Source organism: Halichoerus grypus, chromosome 1 (genome assembly GCF_964656455.1).
Source record: "Halichoerus grypus chromosome 1, mHalGry1.hap1.1, whole genome shotgun sequence".
Lineage (NCBI taxonomy): Eukaryota > Metazoa > Chordata > Mammalia > Carnivora > Phocidae > Halichoerus > Halichoerus grypus.
Window position 1 is genome coordinate 23,974,183 of NC_135712.1, and position 23,671 is coordinate 23,997,853.

Below are 23,671 nucleotides of genomic sequence, written 5' to 3' on the forward strand. Positions count from 1 at the left end.
ATAAACCCATCAGATGGCTTAGATACTTTTCTTTCTAAATACAATAAACATTTTCATTTTCCATGGGCAAAAATATCTGAGTTCTTTTTGAGCTGGAAGGAAATTTTGAGGTTACCACTCTCAAGAATGATAGGGTTTGGGGATAAAGCATGCCTTTAAATATGAATCCTCTTTTAATGTGAATCCACTCATTTACTTATTTCACAGTATTTTCTGTATAGCTTCCAGAGTCCAAGAAAGGTACTAAACATGTACTGAAATTACAACTGAAAAGAAACCTAGTGGGGAGTACGGCTATGATTAAATCAGATATCAGCTGAGGTTACACGGTCTTACAAGTTTTAATGACATTTATTTGTGTTTCCTAAGATATGTCCTATGGAAAACTCAATACCTTTTTCCAAGTACTATATGAATTGCCTCTTCCTTAAATTCTTGTTCCCATTTCTGCTTCCAAGTTCGTTCTGCTGAGTCATGCATCTCTTTTTACAACTGTTTCCCCTTAGTCTCTTGCTAATCTGGTCATAAAATACTGCTGTCTTTAGTGGATGCAGCATATATTAGTAGTTTGCAAACCACAAAAGTCTTTTGCACCATACAACTTACAAGGGCATATGAAAAATCTTATGATTATAATTAGTTAGCAAAACTTTGTAACTTACAAGTTCTATGTAAGTTAGTTGGTCATTCTATAAATCAAACCTTTTTCCTAAATCAAATTTTCTCATAAAGTCTAGCTCCAGACGATGATTCTTACACTATTTTCACTTTTACATTTTCTGCTCTTTTGGTATTTAAGCCAGACCCCAAATTCCTACTTATTTCTTACTCAACTCATTCATTTCTTACCAAAGTAGTTTATCTGGTTTCTACTTATCTTATAATCACCTAAATCAAACCATTTTTTTAACAAAAAAGTCATTTTTATTTCTAAGAAGTAATTTGCCATAAGAAGTTAAAATAATGTTTTCAAAAAACTCTGTCAGCAATTGGATGACTTAATATAAAAAAAATAATGTACAAAGGCAGAGAAGTGCAGAGTGCTGTGAGCATCCACAGGGGAAACATTTTTGGAGAATTAGGATAGGTTAGTTTCCAGGTGAGGTGGCAGTTAGGTGAGAAAAAAATGAACTATATGCTATAAATACATTAAGGAAAGGAGAGCATTAAATATCTAAAACCAAAGAGGAGAAGGAATACTTGGAGAAGTGACAGGAATTCAATACCCCCTGAATATAGAGTACAGGAGATGGATGCAGAAAGGAGGCAAAAGTAGAGCAAGGATATGATTACTAGGAATATCAAAAAGTTTAAGCTTTTTTCCAAAAATGAAAACATTGAAAGAATTTGAAGCCAAGTGGTAACAATCAATGTTCTACTTCAGATATTATACAATGGCTACAATATTTTAAAAAAATGGATTGGAGGAAACAAATGTGAAAATTCAGAAACTAGGCAGAAACTAGAAGTACTGTGGAAATTCAGATGATTAGTGATTATGGTTTGAAGCAGGGTAATAGAACTGGGAATGAAGAAGCAGGACGAGGTAGGAAAAAGCTCACCGTAAGCCGATGTTAACAAAAGTTCACTGAATTTTGAAATTCACTGCACATTGGAGAAATTTGTTGATTGATGTTTTTGACATTAAAGGCAAAGTCTACCTAGCTAAACTGTCTGTTATTTAAATGTTTTTTGTTGCCCAGCCCTAAGATTTGATCTACACTTTGGAAAAGACAGAAAAATGCCTCTTACAATTTTTAATTTGATTTCCTTAGACAAGATACCAATAAAGAGAAACAAGTGAGTTAAATAATTTTTTCCCTCAAAGAAGAGAAACGATAGAATAAGGGATAGGCAGATTAAATGCAAATTTAAGATTTGTTTCTTTTATCCTCTCAGAGAGTCCCATCCAGTCTCAGGCTTGGGAAGGGCTTTAAAGAGTATCCTTTTCATTTCCATATTTGATCAGAGGATTCCTTTTAAAGCCTTTCTTATGAAGGTCACATAACCTGGTCCTTCTCCAATTTACATGTGTATAGGATCTTGCTTAGGATCTTGCTAAAATGCAGATTCCAATTTCATAGTTCTTGGGAGGAGCATTTTTAATAAGTTTTAATATGAAATTCTACATTTTAATAATTTTCCAACTTGCTGATATTCTTGTTTGTAAGCTATCTTTGAGTACCAAGGATCTAACTTATACATGAAAACAATTCCTAGTTAAACCCAATTCATTATGCAACATTATGGCAACATAAGAGAGTACTGTTGTGTCTAGAACTTAGGTTAAATGACTTGTCTCTATTTTTTATTATACGGTTTGCTGAACTACTCAGAGAGTCCACTAAAGGTCAAGTTTGCCCCGCAAAGTGAAGGGTAGATGGTACCTTTTCCTTCTGTAAAACTCCTTGAACTAATTTGGGGTAACTGATTGATGTGTGCAACTCTCAATACCTCTTAGTGAATTAACTGACCAAAATAAGCATCATTCAGTTTAGTTTAAAAGTGCCCATGTAACATGTCAGTATCTACAAGCAAGTCTCTTCACTCATCTTTACATATTTTACGATTAATAAAAACACAGATGTTTACAGTAGCATCACTTCACATTCAGAAAAGCTGCTCCTATTGTTAAACTAAGTTAGAAATTTAGAGTGAAGGTCAAACCACAGTGTATGATTTTTATAAACAACTCACAGAATCACTAATGAGTCTGAATAGTTTCACTTTGAATATAATTTTCATTTAAGAAGCTCTCATGGTTTTTTTTTGAATGTTTCATGTCCGGTATTCTTTTGAAAAATAAGAAACCACAAGATAAATATTACTCGTTAAGCTTGTTTCTGGCCATAATTTCAAAATAAAATATTTGATTTAGCAATAATATGTGAATTATTACCAGTGGTGAGGTCATGAATACAAATGATCTGGAAGAGCTCCACATGACATACAGTCCATTTAGGAAGAGTGAGAAAATTGCTAGCCTTGTCATTTGAGAAATATTCATGCAATTGGGTGTATTTTTGGTGTATTTATTTTATACTTAAAATTTACTAACTGATCATTTAAAAACTTTATAACATTTTTTCTCTGTCCTTTGTTCATGCTTCCTATTTAGCTATGCAAGGGAATCAAAGACACATGAATGAGCATAATACTGTTTTTTAAAATTATTTTTCCATTTGCAATGAGGATTCTAGTTTTCCTATTATTATGAAATTATTGGTTTGATAGAAGTAATACATAATGACTTTACTAAGTCAGAAAGTGACAATTTAGATGTCCTAATAGAACATTTTTGCTTGGACAAAATGGTTTTGAAGAAAAGACTAACAAAGGGCGCTTGGGTGGCTCAGTTGGTTAAGCGACTGCCGTCGGCTCAGGTCATGATCCTGGAGTCCTGGGATCGAGTCCCGCATCGGGCTCCCTGCTCAGCAGGGAGTCTGCTTCTCCCTCTGACCCTCCTCCCTCTCATGCTCTCTGTCTCTCATTCTCTCTCTCTCAAATAAATAAATAAAATCTTTAAAAAAAAAAAAAAAGAAAAGACTAACAAAAACAAAACAATAGAAAGAGTGTTTTTTTCATTGCCTTTGTATTTTCAAGACTTACTTAATTTCCTATTGCCATTAAATAAGCATTATCAGAAAAATACATGTGTTTAAATTATATTATAAATATATATTAAATATAAATATTTATTATTAAAGTTAACATATTTAATTTCCAAGTAACCAATTTACTAACATTAATTACTAACATCAATTTAGTAAGCAGAAGACTATTAACTCACATGAAGTAGCTAAATCCATTTATATAGCTAAAATGCATGTAAAAGTCAACATTCTCACTCACCATATTGTTTTATCACACAAATCTTCAGTGGCAAAAAAAAAAACTCATCTTTAATGAAATAAGTAATATTATTTTCTAATTTGATGGCTCACTGAGGTAACACCTAGAATTACTATTTTAAGGAGGAGGACTGGTCCTCCTTAGTCTATAGCTCTCTTACATAGACCTTGAAACATGGGATATATTGATTCCAGATAGCCTTCTACTAAAAAAAAAAAAAAAAAAATAGGTGCTTGCTCCAGCAGCACATATAATTTTAAGGAAATTTTCCTTGGTACGTAGACAAATGTTAATTTTTTTTAATAATTTTTTTAATGTTTTATTTATTTATTCATGAGAGTCAGAGAGAGAGAGAGAGAGGCAGAGGCAGAGGCAGAGGGAGAGGCAGGCTTCCCGCCGAGCAGGGAGCCTGATGCGGGACTCGATCCCAGGACCCTGGGATCATGACCTGAGCAGAAGGCAGATGCCCAACCATCTGAGCCACCCAGGCGCCCCGACAAATGTTAATTTTTAAATGATGTGTTTTTATCTTTCTTTCACTTCGAGCTCAATTTATGAAAAGTACCTTAAAAAAAAGCACTTTCATAAACTCACAAAATTATCCAGATTATCTATTTTGTATTGCCCAAGTTTATGATAGACTTGTTTAATTCTTAGTTTTACTTTGTCTTAGTAGACTTGGTGCTGATATTGTCATCTGATATAATTGTAGCATTATTAACATTTTGCCCCAAATAAAAATGCATCCAGGCTTAGATAAGGAGAGATTTTATTTGAAAAGACTAATACGATAGTGAGAAATATTTGAAGCTCAGAAATCTGCAAGTGTATGAAAATCAGACTGAAAAAGACTTTTCTTTTATAGAGGTAGGCAGAGCTAAGCAGAAACTTTTAAGGGTAAGTTGGACAAGCAAGGGGGGGTGAGTAAAAGCATAAACAGGTGCCATCTAACAGGAAATGTGTCTGCAGAATCACCCGACTTGGGGATCAGCTGCTGAAAAGGACGTATTCTGCATCGCAATTCTTGCCCAGGGCTGGAGACAAGCCAAAGTTCAGGGGCCTGTGGGGAAGAGCGAAACCTGAATAAAGTTTGGTCAAGACAAAGCAGAGGGTAAGAAATGGGCAATTGTGAATACTTGGTCAGGAGCTGTAACACACGCTTGTACGGGTGTGTATGTGTATGTTGATGGGGTGGTGATAAGCACATTAATTGGTAACCCAGTGTTTCACTTTGCTGGTGGTAAGCTAATTCAGTGAGGGTAGTATATAGTCGTGCTGGTGTAGAAAGGTATTTGGTCTTTGTCCTCGTTCCTGGCTCCTAAAAACAGAGTTCCTAAAAACCTTGAAATTTCTTTAGTGATAAGAGTGATAGTCTTTTGTTCTAAGGAGGCAACTCTTGATGAGTAGACCCCTAGATAGCCCATTTAGGATGGAGCTCGTCACCAGAAAGACCACACTTTGATTAAAAGCTTGGGAATTTTAGCTTCATTTCCCAACCTCTGAGGAGGAAAGAGGGACTGGAGATTGAGTTAATCACGAATGGCCAATTAAATCTCTATACCAACCCCTGAACAACAGGGTTTGGAGAGCTCCTAGGCTGATGAACACTTGGGGGGCTGGGATTGTAGCGTTCCCAGAGAGTGCAGGGAAGATCCGTGCCACCAATGCTCTCTTCCATCTTGGCTGTTCCTGAGTTGTAGCCTTTATAAGAAAAACCATCAAATTAAGTAAAGTGTTTTCCTGAGTTCTGTGAACCATTCTAGCAATATTAAATTTGGAGGGGGCTGTGGAAACCTCCAGATTTATAGCCTGTTCATTAGAAGCTCACATGGCTTGGGACTTGCAATTGGTATCTGATGGGGGGCAGTCTTGTGGGATTGAGCCCCTTTAACCTGTGGGATCTGATGCTAACTCCAGGTAAACAAGGTCAGAATTGAATTGAATTGTTAGGACACCCTCTCTTGGTGTCAGAGAAGTAGCTGGTGTGAAAAAGAAAAACTTTCAATAATAAAAAGTCAAGGATTCAGTCTGTATTAAAGTTAGACAGTTTAGCCTTTTTTTTCCCCCACTTATAAACGTATCATTAATCCTGGCCTCTTACATAAATTCTACTGGTTATAAGAGGGACTGAATGAAAGAATGTTTAAAATTGTTTAAAGGTATTCTCACCATTGAGAAAATACTTTAAGCACAAGTTTTACTGATGGGCCAGTAGTTTTAAATTTGCATATGAAGGACAGCATATTATTTTCACCTTTCAAGTACTTGGAGACTATTATCATATCTTTGGACAACTGATGCTTAACTAAACAACGCATTTTCAGTTCCTGCAATCTTTCTTCATAACTCGGTGAGTTGATTCCATTAATTATTTCTGCTCTTCTCAGAACTCTTTCCAAATCCCTGTGTGTGTCCGGTATTAAGGTAAATAAAGCAGAAAGAAACAAATCTGGTGTCCTCAGAGACACAAGCTCCAGGTAATAGATTCATTCTTATCCTTGACTCAGGAAGCCACATTAGTGGATCAGTGGTGATCAGGAGCTTCATGGTTTTCAACTGGAGTGCAGCCCAGCTCTTGGTAGATGTGGGGCAAAAAGTACCCGCTCCTGTGGACTCAGCTCCACTTTCAGGAAAATCTAAATCTTCACCTTTGGCGACACATGGAAGGAGCTGTTGTTTCAGATCACTCTTAGTAAAGACAGTCTTGCTGTCAATACCCCAAACCACTTACCCCAACTTCTCTTTTCATGACTATTTTCTCCCTTTTTCTAATCTAAAGAACTAGGCTCTAACTCTGCCCTGTAATTTTATGACTGGACCTCAAGCCCTTGTATTTGTGCTTCTATTCTTCAATATCAAGGCTTTTCTCCCAAACAAACAAACAAAAACTATGTACCTACTAAGCACCAGGCACTGTAGTACCTTCTATACATACATAATTTCATTTAGTCTTATAGCAAAAATATGGTATAGATTTTATTTTCCCACTTTTTCTGGAGAAATTAAACGAATTAACAACTGTAATGAACAACTATTTTAGTGGTTTCTCTAGATCTGAACTGTCCAACAGGGTAACAACTAGGCACATATGGCCATTTATTTTTTTATTTTTTAGAATTTTTTAGAGAAAGTGAGCGAGCGGGGGAGGGGCAGAGGGAGAGGAGGGAGAGCTTGGACCCTGACATAGGGCCTGATCTCAAAACCTGAGATCATGATCTGAGCTGCAGTCAAGTGTTGGACATTTAACTGACTGAGCCACCCAGGTGCCCCAAAATATCCTATTTTTGTAAATATTACACATTTTTTCCTGAGTTATTCACTTCACATTACTTTTCTCAATCATAAGTTTTAAACATCCTTACTGATATGTAGTTCACATGTAATTCACCCACATATAGTATACAGTACAATGGTTATTAATATGTTCACAGAGCTATGTAACCTTGACCACAGTTTAAATTTAGAACATTTAATCAATCCAAAGAGAAATCTTAGATCTACTAAGATTTATCTACTCCCCCTGTAATCCCCATACAACCCTTGACAACAATTTATATTCTGTCTCTATAGACTTGTCTATTCCTGACATTTCATATAAATGGAATCATATAATATGTGGCCTTTTGTGAGAAGCTTCTTTCTCCTATAAATTTTTCAAGTTTTATCCATGTCATAGCATGTAATAGTAGTTAATTCCTTTTTAACAATATTTAATAATTATCTATCTATCATCAATATTTGCTTACCCATTCATCGGTTGATGATGGGTATTTATTTTTCCACTTTTTGGTTATTATTAATAATGCTGTAATGAGCAGTTGTATACAAGTTTGGGGTTTTTTAGGGGACGTGTTTTATTTCCCTTAAGTGTCTATGTATTTATCCTCATGCCATTACACACTGTAGCTATGTAGTTAATTACTGTAGCTATGTGGTTAAGAAATCCTCCAACATTTTTCTTTTTTTTTTTCAAGATTGTTTTGACTCTTCTACATTTTCATATGAATTCTAGGATCAGCCTGTCAATTTGTACGCACACACACACACACACACCTAGCTTGAGTTTTAACTGGAACTGTGTTGAATCTGTAGATCATTTTTGTTTTTTGTGTTTTTTTTTTTTTGGTTAAAAATTTATTTATTAATCTTCAAGCAGACTCCCTGCTGAGTGGGGAGCCCCATGTGGTACTCAGTCTCATGACCCATGAGATCATGACCTAAGCTGAAACCAAGAGTCGGATGCTTAACCAACTTAGCCACCTGGGTGCCCCTGTAGATCATTTTTGAAAATACTGCTATCTTAAGACTATTAAGGCTCCTGATTCACAAGTATTGGATGCCTTTCCATTAATTCTTATCACTTTATTTTTATAATAAAATTGTTTAATTTTATTTCTAGATTGTTCATTGCAAGTGTATGGATATACAATTAAATTTTGTAGATTGATCTTGGTTATCCTGAAAACTTGCCAAACTCATATATTAGTTCTAATATTTTTAAATGGATGCTTTAAAAATTTGTATATACAAATTTTATAAATAAATAAGATCTAGTATATATGTGAGGAAGCTCCTATAGTTTTCAAAGGATGTTGTCTCTGGAAAAAGCTAAATAAAATAAAGGATTAAAATTATTTGTTAAATTTAGGGTTGGGGGATGAGTGAAAGAGGTGATGGGGACTGAGGAGTGCACTTGCCATCATGAACACCGGGTGATGTATGGAAGTGTTGAATCACTATATTGTATGCCTGAATCTAATATTATACTGTGTTAACTATACTGGAATTAAAATAAAAACTTACCAAAATGAAAAAAAAATTTGTATATACAAGATCATGTCACTTATAATCACAGGGGTGGATATATCTCATTCATGATCTTAAAGGGAAATCATTCAATTTTCAACCAATAAAGATGATTTAGCTCTGGAATTTTATAAATGACTTTATCAAAGTTCCTTATTTTCCTAATATGTTCAGTGATTTTATTATGAAAACCGTTGGATTTGTAAATTGATTTTTCTGATTCTATTGAGATGAATGTCCTTTATTCTATTAATATAGTATATCACATCAACTGATTTTTTTAATGTTAAACCAACCTTGTACTCCAAGGATAAATCTCACTTGTTCAAGTTGTATAATCCTTTTTATATTTTTCTGGATTTAACATATTTTTTTTTTTTTTAAAGATTTTATTTATTTATTTGACAGAGAGAGAGACAGCGAGAGAGGGAACACAAGCAGGGGGAGTGGGAGAGGGAGAAGCAGGCTTCCCGCCGAGCAGGGAGCCCGATGCGGGGCTCGATCCCAGCACCCTGGGATCATGACCTGAGCCGAAGGCAGACGCTTAACGACTGAGCCACCCAGGTGCCCCAGGATTTAACATATTTTGTTGGGGATTTTTATCTCACAAGGAATATTGATCTTCTAATGTCCTTGTCTACTTTTGGTTTCAGGATGGGATTGGCCTCAAAGAATATATTAGGAAGTGTTTCACCTTCTATTTTGGGGACATTTTATGAAGGATTAGTATTAATTATTCTATATATATTTGGTAGAAATCACTAGGGCAGCCATTTGGAACCAAGCTTTTCTTTGCAAAAAATTTAAAAGTTACTAACTCAATCATTTTACTTTATAGTTTATTCATATTTTTTTAATTCTTTTGGAATAAGTTTAATAATTTGTGCTATTCCAAGACTTTGTTAATGTCTTCTAAGTTCTCTAACTGCTTGACATACAGTTGCTCATAATATTCTCTTACATTCTTTCATTTCTATGAGGTCTGTAGTTATGTGCCCTCTTTCATCACTGATTTTAATAATTTGAGTTTTTTCTTTCTTGGTCATCATATATAAAATTTTGTTGAATGTGCTAATCTTTTCAAAAAATGACTTGATTTCACTGAATTTCACTATTATTTTTCTATTCCAAATTGGACTTATTTCCATGATAATGTTTATTATTATCTTTCTTCTTGCTTTGAGTTTGGTCTCTTCTTCTGATTTCCTAATTAAAGTGAAATATTTGGCTATTGATTTAACATCCATATTCCTTTTTTAGATAAGTGTTGGCAGCTGTAAGTTTCCTTCTTGATATTTTTCAGCTGAAACCCACAAATTTGGTATGTTGTGTGTTTGTTTTATTTACCTAAAATTATTTTCTAATTTTCTCTTATAACTTATTGACTCATTGGTTATTGTGGAATGTGGTGTTTAACTTCCATTTTATATAATCATATGTGTTTTAAAGAAGGGGAGAGAAGAAAGAAGAACAGTATATATTTATAACATTTATTATACTAGTATTTTCATTTACCTTTTTTCCATTTCTTTGTGTGTATTTGAGTTCTCATCTAGTGTCATTTTCTTCTCTACATAAATTTGTTGTCACTTACCCTTCTGTGCTCTGTCAAATATATAATGTTTCTAAATGTTATAAGCCCAACAGTACAATTATATACATTTTAGTGCAGTTGTTTTTTAAGTACGTCAAGAAAAAAAAATGAAGATCTGCTAGCAACAGATGCTTTAAGCTGTTCTTTATATAAGAATATTTTTATTTTACCTTTTTGAAAGATAGCTTTGCTAGCTATAAGATTTTTGGTAGACACTTATTTTTCTCTTGTTTAGTGCTTTGAATGCCATTCTACTGCCTTGTGGAGTCATTGTTTTTTATGAGAAGTCAGCTATTAATTACAGCAGGATTTCCTTGTGATGAGTCATTTTCCCTTCCTGCTATCAAGATTTTCTCTTTGATTTTCAAAAATTTGACTATGATATGTAGATCTCTTTGAATTAATCATACTTGAAGTATGTTGAGATTTTTGGATTTGTAGAATGATATTTTTTCAGATTTCAGAAATTTTTCAGCCATTATGTCTCTGAATATTTTTCATGACCCTTACTCTCCAAACCTGATACTTCCATTCTGCATGTGCTGCTGGGCTTAATGCGGTTTCATATTTCTCTGAGGCTCTGTTCATTTTCATTCTTTTTTTTTTCCTTGTCATATTATATAATCTTTATTACTCTAGTTCAATGTTGAGGATTCTTTTTCTGCCAGCTAAAATTTACTGTTGAGCCCCACTAGCACATTTTTATTCTATTTATTGTAATTTTCAACTCCAAACTTTAATTTGGTTCTTATTTATAATATCACTTTCCTGATATTCTTTGGTGAGATAGTCTTCAGCTATATTTACCTTTAGTTCTGCGAACACATTTTTAGTGGCTGCTTTGAAGTCTTTGTCCAGTAAGTCGAACACTGGGGCTTCTTCAGAACAATTTTCACTGACCAATTTCTGTTTATGTTTTCTTTGCTTGTTTCTTTCTTTCTATTTATGAGCCATGCTTTTTAGTTTCCTTGTCTGTTTCGATTTTTTATTAAAAGCTGTCTCCCCAGAGCAGGGCAGGGGTAGTCTGATATTGTGTTGTTATTGTTTCCTTGGTCATGTGTTTTTTTAGTAACTTGACTGGACTATGTCTGTGGAGTCTATGTCCCCATAGTGTGCAGGCTATAATGACTCTTGTTAATTTATTTTATTTTATTTTCTAGTCTTTTGGTCATTTGGTCACACCTAGGTCAGTTAAGCCACTTTTTGGTCAAAGATTGTGCTTAAATATCCTTAGCCAGCTAGATCTGTACCCTTCACTGTTTTTACCATTATGTATGTGTCCGACATAGAGGGTCTTCACATATTTTAAGGAGTTTATGATTTTGTCTCATGTTCACCTAGCACCTAATAGTTCGGGTTTTTCCTCTCTGAGTATTCCTAAGAGGGCACAGCCTAAGGCATACACATCGTCTTCCACTCTGCCAGTTATGCGTGTGATTTTATTTTTAAGCCTGGCTTCCTAAGATGTGCCCCTGAGTCAGAGGAGCTTACTGTTCAGCCAATGTTTTCTCAGAACTATCCTTAATTTATTTGTGCCAGTGAGGATTCTGCCCTTTATTGATGAGTTTTTCTGTGGTTTGGGAATGTTTTCAAATCTACCTCATACTCTGTTCTGATTGTTCCCAGGCTGGTACAACCTAACATACACACAATATTCCCAAACCCCATGGTTGACTGTGATTCCAAAGAGGGTTCTTCAAAGTTTTCTTCTCTCCTGGTTCTCTGTGTTGAATTTCTGGTTTCTCTGCCATGTCACTTGATGATACTAGTACATGGTGCTATCAGTGTGCTCTTAACTGCTTCCCTTTAAGGTCTTCATGGTTTTTGGCAACAACGTGAGACATGGAATTCTTTGAGATCTGTTCCACTTAAAGTCAGTCTCTTCAGGCAGAGCTGCGGAGCTCTGAGTCATTATGGCCTGTCTCTTCCCCTGATCAGAATCTTTGCAGGTCTGCTCGGAAGCTGGACATGAGCCAAGGGTCTCTTCCATTAGAATGGCATTCCAGCTCTGTAAGTTGGCACTGCGGGTAGCTGACAGCCCCTGGTTTTCTTGGCTTGCCCTTCCCTCCATGGAAACTCTGCCCTCTGAGCAAACTGGAGATGAGGCAATTATGCCCAGTAGTTTTGGTCTATCATATGTCGAGTGGAGTCTGCATGCTACAATTGGAGCTTGAATAGGGTTAACCGACCTCAATCTTCTCAGTTATGTCTGTTTTGAATGGAGCTCTATAAAATAGGACTAATGATTAGAAATGTCAGCTGCCTACCTCTTCTGAGGTGAACCCACAGCCCTCAAATGGAGCAGGAATGAAGAGTCCCATCTTTATGGTTGCACCCTCCTGGGATGGAGCACCAAAAAAAGAGTTTCTATAAATGGAACTGGAAGTAGGGAAACACAGGAGGTTTTGACTCAAATGTCCCAGGCTTCTGCTATTTTTATTGAGCTTTAATAGGCTTTCTTAAGTAAGTGTTTTTCCATTTGCTTTATGCCCTTCAGATAATTTACAGAGACCTTAAATGACGGGCATTTTGTTGTGTTACTGGTCTTTTATCATTTTCTCTAGTTAAAAGGTGGTTTTGTTGGGGGTAGGGTTCACTGCATTACTCTCCCATTCCCAAAACACCACTCCCTTAATCATAATTCATTGCATTGATTCTGTAGGGGCCAAGGATAGGACAAGATGGGCCACTTTAGCATGAAGATTATTTTGAGTTACAAAGTAATCACAACCCAGCAGATTCAGGAAAAAGGTCTAGCTCTTCACCTCCACCCTCAACTGCCTAAAAAGAATTTAGAGAACCTGCTCCAGGAAGAGAGCAAACACCAAAGATAACTATATTATGATATGGACTAGGTATGGTAGAAAGTCATTTGCTTTTTTTCATCTTCCTGTGAATTGCATTCCTTCCCTTTGAAGTCTTAGGCCCCCTACCCCCTTTCTCCTTAGTTCAGAATGACGTATATACCTCATTTTGCCTGTCGTTGGTATTTCCATGTCTGTGTGGACTCCCCACACATATACTATTGAATTTGATTTTCTCCTGTTTCTTCTGTCTCATGTCAATTTTATTTTTAGTCAAGTTAGAAGGATCCTTGAAGGGGACAGGAATTCTTACTCCCTGATAATCCCATATTACCAAACAATTTTTTAAACACATTGAAATTTATTTTTCATTTAAATTTTATGTTGAACTGACTTAAAAGAAACTTTAAGCTATCAAAAATTGATGGTGGGATATTACTAAATACATTTAAGAATTTGTCTACCAAAAATTAAGAATATGTAGGTTTAAATCTTTAAATACACATTTCACAGAGCTTTATATTTTCATTAGGGCTCTTCTGAAACATTTAATATCTCATTTCTTTTTTTCTGTTTTTACTTTAGTGAAGTATATAATTTTCCAACTCTATTGAGAAAATAAGCTGAAATATTTTCTCCTGCAATCATTGTGAAAAGTCAAGAATTTGTAAAGGCACAATAGGTCACATTAAGAATTTGCAAAACAGACTTTAGGCTAGTAGTAATCACTGAATTGGGTGGGATTAAAATAAAGAAGACTAAGTGTGTAACAGTTAATCTTATGTATTATATTATGCAACATTTTCATAGAAAATTCCCTATGTACATTAAGTACTTATGCATTTATCTGGAGCCTAGACGACTTGTGGGGATCTTTGTCACTCTGTCCTCATTCCTCTGTACTGTTTCCTAATTTTTCTGTTAAATGACAGAGTTACAGAAATAAAAACCAAACAGTAAAATCATCTAATCCAATTCTTCACGTTACAAAAGTGAAAAACTATGTTCTGGAGAGAAAAATCAAATTAATGTGGCTTTTAATGCACATTGGAAACCTGGATGTTTCAAACTCCTCCCCAATGAATGTTCTACTCTGCATGCAGCTGGTCTCAAAAAGCAGCAGAAGGTGGTGGGAATTGAACTCATGCTACTAGAATCAACACAGCACCTCCCTCATTTACTTCCCTACCCTGCTGTGGTTCTAGATGTAGTGTTCTGAAATGGAGGTAACATTTTAGAATGGGTTATTTCCATGTTGGACAATTTATGTTCACATCTTCTGAACACCCCCATCTCTTTCTGGAAGATTATTTTCTCCTAACTTTGTTTAAAGAGAAAGAAAGAGGGGCACCTGTGTGGCTCAGTTGGTTGGGTGTCTATCTTCAGCTCAGGTCATGATCTTGGAGTCCCGGGATCAAGCCCCGCATCTGCTCCCCATTCAGTGGGAGTCTACTTCTCCCTCTGCCTCTCCCTCTGCCTCTCCCCCTGCTCGTTCTCTCTCCTAAATAAATAAAATCTTTTAAAAAGAGAGAGAGAGAGACTGATTTTCCTAGGACATTGGTGATTCTGAATAAGAATGAATAAGAATGGCAAAGATGTCTTCATAATTGAAAGCTATCTCCCAAAGGCCACAAAGTCAAGTTAAAACAGGAATGGATAAGGGTTACAGAGGACAGAATTCCTTAAATTGGGGCATGCTGGATTTTTACCCTAAGATAACAGTAAAAGTATGTATTTCTCACAAGTTAAAATTTCTTTCCACTATTACAAAAAAAAAAAAAAAAAAGTAAAACTTTCATACAGAGAAATACTTTTGACCAGTGTTTCTAGTTCATTTAGTGCAATTCAACTATCTGGAATAATATGCATGTTCTACATCATTTAAAAACATTTTATCTACAAATACTTGTAAACAGATTAGCTCTGACAATGGTGCATATTATTCACTGAAAACCTGACTTCTTTTGGTATTTTTAAAGAAAAATATAAGCAAATAATCTTTAAACAATTTCCAAAGTGTGTTTGGGGCCTATCAGTGTAACATTGCATGATGCTTGTTTCTTTCCTTAAAATCTCAGTGGGAATCCTCAGTCAATTGTTGCAATGATTAGATCTTAGTTTTGTGGCATGTTGAAACACTTCAAATCAGGACAGAGGAGGAGAAAAAAGCTCTCTTAAACAGATAACTTGTATACAGCAAGGCATTCTTTTGTTTATGGACTTCAGAGAGAATTCTTTGTAAGTTATACAAGTCCACATTGTGAAGAACAAAGATGGGATTTCAAAGACTTGCCTCTTTTGTGGTAGAAGAAAAAGCATTTCTCCTCTCCAGGTGAATATTTCTAAGAAAGATTAATAAGTAGAAAAAAATCATCTTCAGAAAAGATCAGAGCTTGAGTTCTTCTATTTGTGCTCTGTGGTTTTATACATCCCCTCAGTGAGAGTGGGCTGTGCATGGAAGAGGGTTTTGTTTTGTTTTGTTTCAAACTTTCCATTGCCTCAGATTAATTGACAAATTTAGCCACATCTGACAGAGGGAAATCTTCAATTTAGTGGGATACATATTGTATATATTCTACTTTGTGCAAATATTCCCTAAATGCTTTAATTTTGCTGTTGAGAACATACCTTCTTCTACTATCATTCTCTTTGACTCTTCACGAAGTCATTTTTATACCCCCATATATGCATTTTCAAGTGCTTCTGAGGAAAGACTTTGTCTACAATATGTCCTTGTCTCAACAGGACTTCTCCCAGCCTCAACAATTGGACTCTGCCTTCCTTTTGACCACCCACTTCGTTTCTTCTGCCTGTGAAGATTTTAAATGTTCTATCCTCAGTCATTTCATATTTTTTTTTTTTTTTTTAAAGATTTTGTTTATTTATTTGACAGAGAGAGATACACAGCGCGAGAGAGAACACAAGCAGGGGGAGTGGGAGAGGGAGAAGCAGGCTTCCCGCAGAGCAGGGAGCCCGATGCGGGGCTCGATCCCAGGACTCCGGGATCATGACCTGAGCCGAAGGCAGACGCTTAACGACTGAGCCACCCAGGCGCCACCAGTCATTTCATATTTCTATGTAATCTATTAAAAGTCAAGATTCTCCTGACAAATTTCTGTAACAATAATATTCTATTTCCTTCTCTTTCAAAATAATTACCAGCATGAATTATTTCATGCCTTATATCTGTTACCTGTATAATGTATGCCTGTCAGGATTGAATTTCTAAATATATATTCTCTCTGTAGAGTTTAACCTACTATTAAGTAGGTTGCTTAGCACTGTCATTGAATTTCAATTTTATAAATAATATTCATAAATAATCATCAATAATGCTTCTGTAGATCAAGGGCAATTTACAGGGTCTTGAAAGAACTTAGTTGAGTAAATAGTGCTGTGAATATATTATATAATCAGCTTATGCTTTTTTATGTTTTTGGAAAATATTTTTCTAGGATTTCTAGAAAATTCTACAGAATGTAACATATGGTCCTAAAAGTCTTCCAATCAGAGAATTAAAAAATTTCCCAGATTCTTGGGCGCCTGGGTGGCTCAGTCGGTTAAGCGGCTGCCTTCGGCTCAGGTCATGATCCCAGGGTCCTGGGATCGAGTCCCGCATCGGGCTCCCTGCTTTGCGGGGAGCCTGCTTCTCCCTCTCCATCTGCCTGCTTCTCTGCCTACTTGTGCTCTCTCTCATCTCTCTGTCAAATAAATAAATAAATAAAATCTTAAAAAAATAAAAATAAAAATAAAAAAAATAAAAATAAAAAATTTCCCAGATTCTTATTTGTATAAAAATATTTAGAATTAGAAATAATTTAAAGATAGTAGGTAAATAGCAGCCTCATGACTAAAAGGAAGTGGGCCAAAAAAATTAATTTGATACACAAAATTAAATCACATATACAGAAGTAGTATGTCCAGATTACACTAAGAACACAACACAAGATCTTAAGAGAAAGGTGCTGGAGTGGAGTAGCATGTACTCTGCTACTTTGTCTCTTCTTCCTTAAATGAACAAAGTTATTTTCACAAGGGGCATCACTGATTCGCATTTTTCTTGATGATAGGCAACTGTCTCAGCAGAAGGCATTTAAACCCATCAAAACAAAATGTTTGAAAACAAATCAGTATAGTAAGTAAAATATATATAATGCTAGATTGAAGTTTCCAGGGAAAGACAAAATAAGAAACAGAGGCTGAGGGAAAAAAAAGACTAGTTTTCAAAGTCTAAGATTTATATGTATAGCCAGTTCACAGATTTACTCGTGAACTTCTATGTGCAGAAAATATGTATTTTACTTAATTTTCTAAGCATTTTCTAAGAACAGCTCAAGCTCTGATCTTTTCTGAAGATGATTTTTTTCTACTTATTAATCTTTCTTAGAAATATTCACCTGGAGAGGAGAAATGCTTTTCTAAAATTTCTCTTTTATTTGCAGTCTTCTCACAACAATCTTCTAGGTATAGAAAGAATAATGAGGAACATAAGTTTAGCAAAAATCAATTAAAAACTTCGTCTGACTGGTTAATTTAAACAGGATCTTGAGGTTAAAGTCAGCATCTCCGAGATAATTCAATCTTAAGGTTTTCCCATCTTCCCCTTGTTGCTCTCACAGTTGGCATGAGAGATATGAGGAAAAGGTTTATATGACTTTGAGGCATTAGGGGAAAGTGAGGCCTCTCACCTTATACCCCAGGCTAGTTCTTGGATGTATACTGTCAAATAAAAACAAATCCAGACTTCAGTGAGGAGGAACTTATTAAAATATATATATATTGCAGTAAAGGGAGGAAGGTTATTGTGATGGGGCAGGGACACCCAGATGAGAGAGATACATAGGGCAAGGTATAGGGAAAAGGCACAGAGCTTCCATGTTCTTTCCAAGTGCAACACTCTCCCCAAATTTCTTGCAATAAAGCTGGGGGATGATTGCCATATGGCAAATCTACTGGGAGATCTGCAAGTGTATCCAATGGCACCAGGAAAAAAAGGCTTTTCTTTTGCAGAGAGGAGTAAACAAGGCTAGGAATAACCAGGTGTGGGGCAGTGGGATAGGTGACAGTGTGACAGGACAATGGATGGGGGGGGATGGGGCATGTTCGCCTGAGGTCAGGCAGTTCCTGGGAGAGGCTAGGAAAGAGGACCTGTTCATTATCACAATGATCAGAAGTGCGTGAAGGTTCAGAGACCTGGGGAAGGAGAAGCCTGAGTAAGGTTTGGTCAATTTAGTGAGCATTTTGTTCAGATTGTTCAGTGGCTATAAACAGTTGAGTTCAGCATTCAGGAGACAAATAATGAGAATTTGGAGACTTTTCATTTGGCCTTCACATAGGAAAAGCAGGGGTTACCGGTGGGTCTTGCTGAAGTCATCATGGAAAGAATGATTCTTTGCAGTTAGCCATTTCAATAACACAGAAAGGTTGGGAGATTCCTTGACTGTTGCTGTTTTGGGGTACACAGGACTCTGCTAAAGTCAAACAGGGTCACCGTGAAGGTAAGGAAACTCCCCCAGATCTAAATTTCCAAAACAAGCTGGGTGTTCCACAATTCAACTCAAATCTGGCACTACATACTTGGAAATAGCACTAGATTCCACAGATTAAGGGCTCAGTCCCACAGGACTGCCCCCACCGCCCTTCAAATACCAGACCCAAGTCCAGGCTGTCACCTGTGCTTTTGACCAATTGGCTATAGATTGGAGGTTCCAAAGACTCCCTCCTTTGGTTCAATTAACTTGCTAAATCAGCTCACAGAACTCAGGTACACATTTTACTTACTAGATCATCAGTTTGTTATAAAAGAATATAATTCAGGGACACCCAGATGAGAGAGATACATAGGGCAAGGTATAGGGAAAAGGCATAGAGCTTCCATGTTCTTTCTGAGTGCAACACTCTCCCCAAATTTCTACCTGTTCACCAACCTGAAAGCTCTCTGAACCTAGTTCTTTTGGGTTTTTATGACGGTTGCGTTAAATAGGCATGATTGATCAAATCTTGGGCCATTGCAATTGATTAACCTCCAGCCCATCCCCATTCCCCCAGTTGAGGGGGCTAAAACTAAAAGTTACAACCCTTTAATCACAAGTTTGGCTCCATTGGCCACCAGTCCCCAACCTTAGGTTTCTATTTTCTAAAAGTTACCTCCTTAACATAATAAAAGACACTTGTATTGCTCTTATCATTTAAAAAATTCCAAGGGTTTGGGGAGCTTTGTGTTAGAACTTGGGACAAAGAACAAATCTATACTTATTATAAATCATATTATCACAATGTCATATTCTCACTTTGGCTCCAGAGAGTCTCCCCAACAACAATGCCTCAGCCACAGAGACTTACAAATTGTATCTGTCAATTCTCAACTAAACACACACACCAGGAAGGACTTGAAAGTGTGCAAACCAGAGGAACTGGCTGCCTGGCCATGCTTATTTATGCTCTTAATTCAAAACAAACAAAAATGTTGGTACTGGATCGTTCCGAACAGTGACCTTTCCAAAGTCTGAAATTTGAAGTAGTAAACAGCCTCCTTGCTCACAACAGAGCCTTTCTGGCATAAAATGTACTTCCAATGTGATGTCTATCTTAGGCTAACCAGAGAGACAATAAATATGTGATTATATGGGGGAGGTGGGGAAGGCAGGGAAAAGACAAAATATTTTTCTTGCAAAAGTATTACTTACTTACTCTTAGAAAGTATATATTCAAAAACACATAAACTAAAGCCAGGTTTGTTATATAAATCACCTTCCAGTCAAAAAAATCAAGAAATATAAATAATTGGACATCAATGGACAATATTGATCAGATTAAAGGAAACTATTAATTATTTATTATACAGCAAGAGTCAAAGGAAGTAATCAGACACTCATCTAGGAACAGCTTTTTGGTAGTCAAGGTATAGAACTTGGTGGTGACAAGGGAATTGAACCAACCCGACAACTGCTAATTAGGAAAGATTCTCCGTTGTAAAAAGCACAGGAATTGACATGGGTGGCTGAGCTTCTTTATTTGATTCTTGTGCACCCAGGAGAACTGCATGATGTAATCGGTTACAAAACTTACCAGGAACTAACAGAGCTGAAAATTCAAAAGCAGAATGGGGTTGGGGGTTAGGCTCTCCTTCCAGAAAGTAGATTTAAACAGGCTTAAAGAACAAGGTTTTTTTTTATAAGTCCATAGGATAGAGAATGTCAGGGGTACTGAAGGTTAAGATACATGCTTTTAGAAAAGAAGGGAAGATTTTTTTTTTTTTTAATTGGTGAAAATAAGTGAAAAGACAGGGAAAACTTAATGATCTGAAAGAGTTGAAAAATAAGCAAGGATACTTCAAAAAGGATAGATAATCTTCAAAAGGGATAGATAATCAGACATGGATGACTCCCCTAAAAATATCGCAAAGAAGTAAGGAAATCTTACTTCTAAAATGATCTTTCTTCTTTCTAAAATAGATATTGGCTCTCTGCTAAAATCTTTCCACTTTGTCCATAACATTTGGACTCAAGTCTGGATGCCTCACTCTGGAATTCCAGATGATTCACAAGTTATTCCTCCCTAGCCTCTTCATCAACGCATGTTGAAGCTCTCTGCACCTCACCATCTATCTCAGCCATGACAATCTCATTTAATTTCTTTAACCAGACATGTGCTCAGGGGGCCAGTCCCTTTGCACACATTGTTCTCTATGGTTATAATGCCCTTCCTTCTATCTTTCATCTGCTAATTCTCTACTCATTTACCAAAACACATCTCATGCAGTTCTCTTTGTTCCAACTCAGCCAAAATAAATGATTTCCTCTAGACCCTTACTGGAGAATTTCATCTAATGCTCTTTGATCAGTGTATGCATCATACATTGTCATAAAAGTTGCCTGTTTAGTTTAGTTTCCCAGGAGCACATGAGCTCCATTAGATGAGGGTCTTCATCCTGGACCTCTCTCTTTACCCCCAGTACCTGTCCCACTGCCTGGTATCAAGTTAACCTTTAATTTCTATTTTTTAAACAAATGCTGAATGGAATGATGGGCACGGACTAACTGACACTGTATATGCTGTAATGTTGACTCCAGGTGCATGAACTCGCTCCGTTCTTTTCAAACTAGTCTGGGGAAAGGGGCGGTTTTACCTATTGTCCTTCTTGAATTGTCCACTTAGAAGCTGTCTCAGCCTCAAGGGTTCCTCTTAGTTCCACGCAGGCCTTTCATGTGCCCGCTTCTCACCACCTTCACTGCCCCTCTCTTTAACCTCTGGGTACGCTACATAAGAGGATGCTGCTCTTTCCCCAAGGGTGGTCAATGAACAGAAGGCAAGCCATACTTCTTTTTTACAGCTTTTCATCTTATACCATTATTAGAAGGACGGATCAAGCTTTATTGAATTTCTGATTTAATGAAAATTGGGGGAGGAACGCCTGGGTGGCTCAGTCAGTTAAGCATCTGGCTTCGGCTCAGGTCATGATCCCAGGGTCCTGGGATTGAGTCCTGCATCGGGCTCCCTGCTCCGCGGGGAGCCTGCATCTCCCTCTGCCTCTGCCTCTCTCTCTCTCTCTGTCTCTCATGAATAAATAAATAAAATCTTAAGAAAAAAATAAATGAAAATTGGGGGGAAATTTTTTTTAAGTAATGTGAAATAAGATTTTTAAATATAGAGTACAAAGGAAATTATTCAGAAAAATAAACATTTGACGGGAGGGGGAGGTATTCTTCATAAGGCCATTCCCAGTTCCTCACCTCACTCCCCTTTTTGGACCCATGTTTCTTTGTGACAGCGTTTCCTACATTTAAAATCAACTATGTGTCTATTTGACTTTGGAGAATCCACTTCCTACCCAAAAAGGATGAACTCAGTCCAAGTTACAAACTCTAGGAATTCATCCATGACCTTGAGCCCTCTATCCAACCATTGGCTGCTGAGCTGTGTACTGCTCCTTTCACTGTTCAAAGTTGGAGCTGACATTTGAATTTACTAATCATAAATGGCCCAAGTTCATATCCACCCCTTGTGAACATTCTTCAGTAACTTTCATTTCCCTCAGTCAGATGTCCTAACAAGCCACCATTCTGTTCTCACCTTACATTTTTCCCCCCTATTTACTGAAGAGTCTACAGACATTCTGGCCTTGTTTTTGTTCATGGAATCTGTCAAATTCCTTCCAGGCTTAGGGCCCTTGAATTCCTATTTTCTTTGCCTGGGACACTTCTCCTAATTTTTACACATAATTTCTTCTCTTGCATCAGATATCACCTCAAATGCAAACCTCTTATGAGGCTTTTCCTGAACTTCTAACATAAAGAACTCTGTTAATTTTGTATTCTTTACTCATGGCATTTGTCATTAATCCTAACGATCTTGCCTAAATATTTGCTTATTTGATGAAGTACCTATTTTCTTTGCCTGGAACACCTCTCCTCCTAATTTTTACACATAATTTCTTCTCTTGCATCAGATATCACCTCAAAAGCAAACCTCTTATGAGGCTCTTCCTGAACTTCTAACATAAAGAACTCTGTTAATTTTGTATTCTTTACTCATGGCATTTGTCATTAATCCTAACGATCTTGCCTAAATATTTGCTTACTTGATGAAATATTTCATCACTGGTAGTCTGTGAGGTAGTCTGGAGAATACCTGTATTCTCCCCACAGCAAGAATATAAGCCCCAAAGAGCAGGAAACTTGTCTTTCTTATTTGCTGTTAGATAGACACAGTATACAAGATCACCTAGCATGTTAGAGTCACAAACTAGATGAATAAATGAATAAATGAGTGGTAGATAGAGAAAATACTTAGCCATTCTCATATTCATTTTCTTTCTAGGAAAGCAGGAAGTGTAACTTTATTCTTCCAGTAACAACTGTAATAGCTCTTGAATAATAGATCAGTCATAATTAGTACATTTATTATAACAACAAAGTAAGCATCATTGCCTGCTGATAGATCAATGGATAGATCTATTGTCATAAGGTTTAAAGACTATGCAGAGAATGTTTATTCAAAAGTTGTATGAGAATACTCCTGAACCAAATAATTTAACTGAAATTTATAAAAAAAAATTCCTTGATAAGGAGACTATTTTTCAAATTTCAAATCTGTTAAGAATAGCAAGTCATTGATTGACAAAACAACTTAAAATGAGATGAACTCTAAAAGTGCTAGAACATTATTCTGTCACAACTTGATGTAGGACAGCAATTCGAGGAGCAGTTAATCAGAATGTATGGACCAAAGGGCACAGGGCATCTGAACTATCAGCATATGCTCTAAAATACAGCCCCATTTATAATGCAAAAGTCCTATCTAGTTGAATAAATCCAGAACTCATAAAGTAAAATTTAAGATATGTCCCCAGAACATACAAAATGAAATTTTTAGCTAGCTACTTAATCTCAAAATAACATCTCTGTAATACATGGCCACCTTTACTCATAGATACATAGATACACAATATTACTTCTTAAGTTCCAACATGTCACAGGTTGCTACACTCACCAGAGGAATAAATTAAAGCAGGCATAACATGAGAAGCATATCTCTTGCAATTTTTACAGAATTTTCCTGAGAACAGGTTCATGAGTCTTTCTACAGAAAAGCTGTCTGTACTGGCAAAGATTTT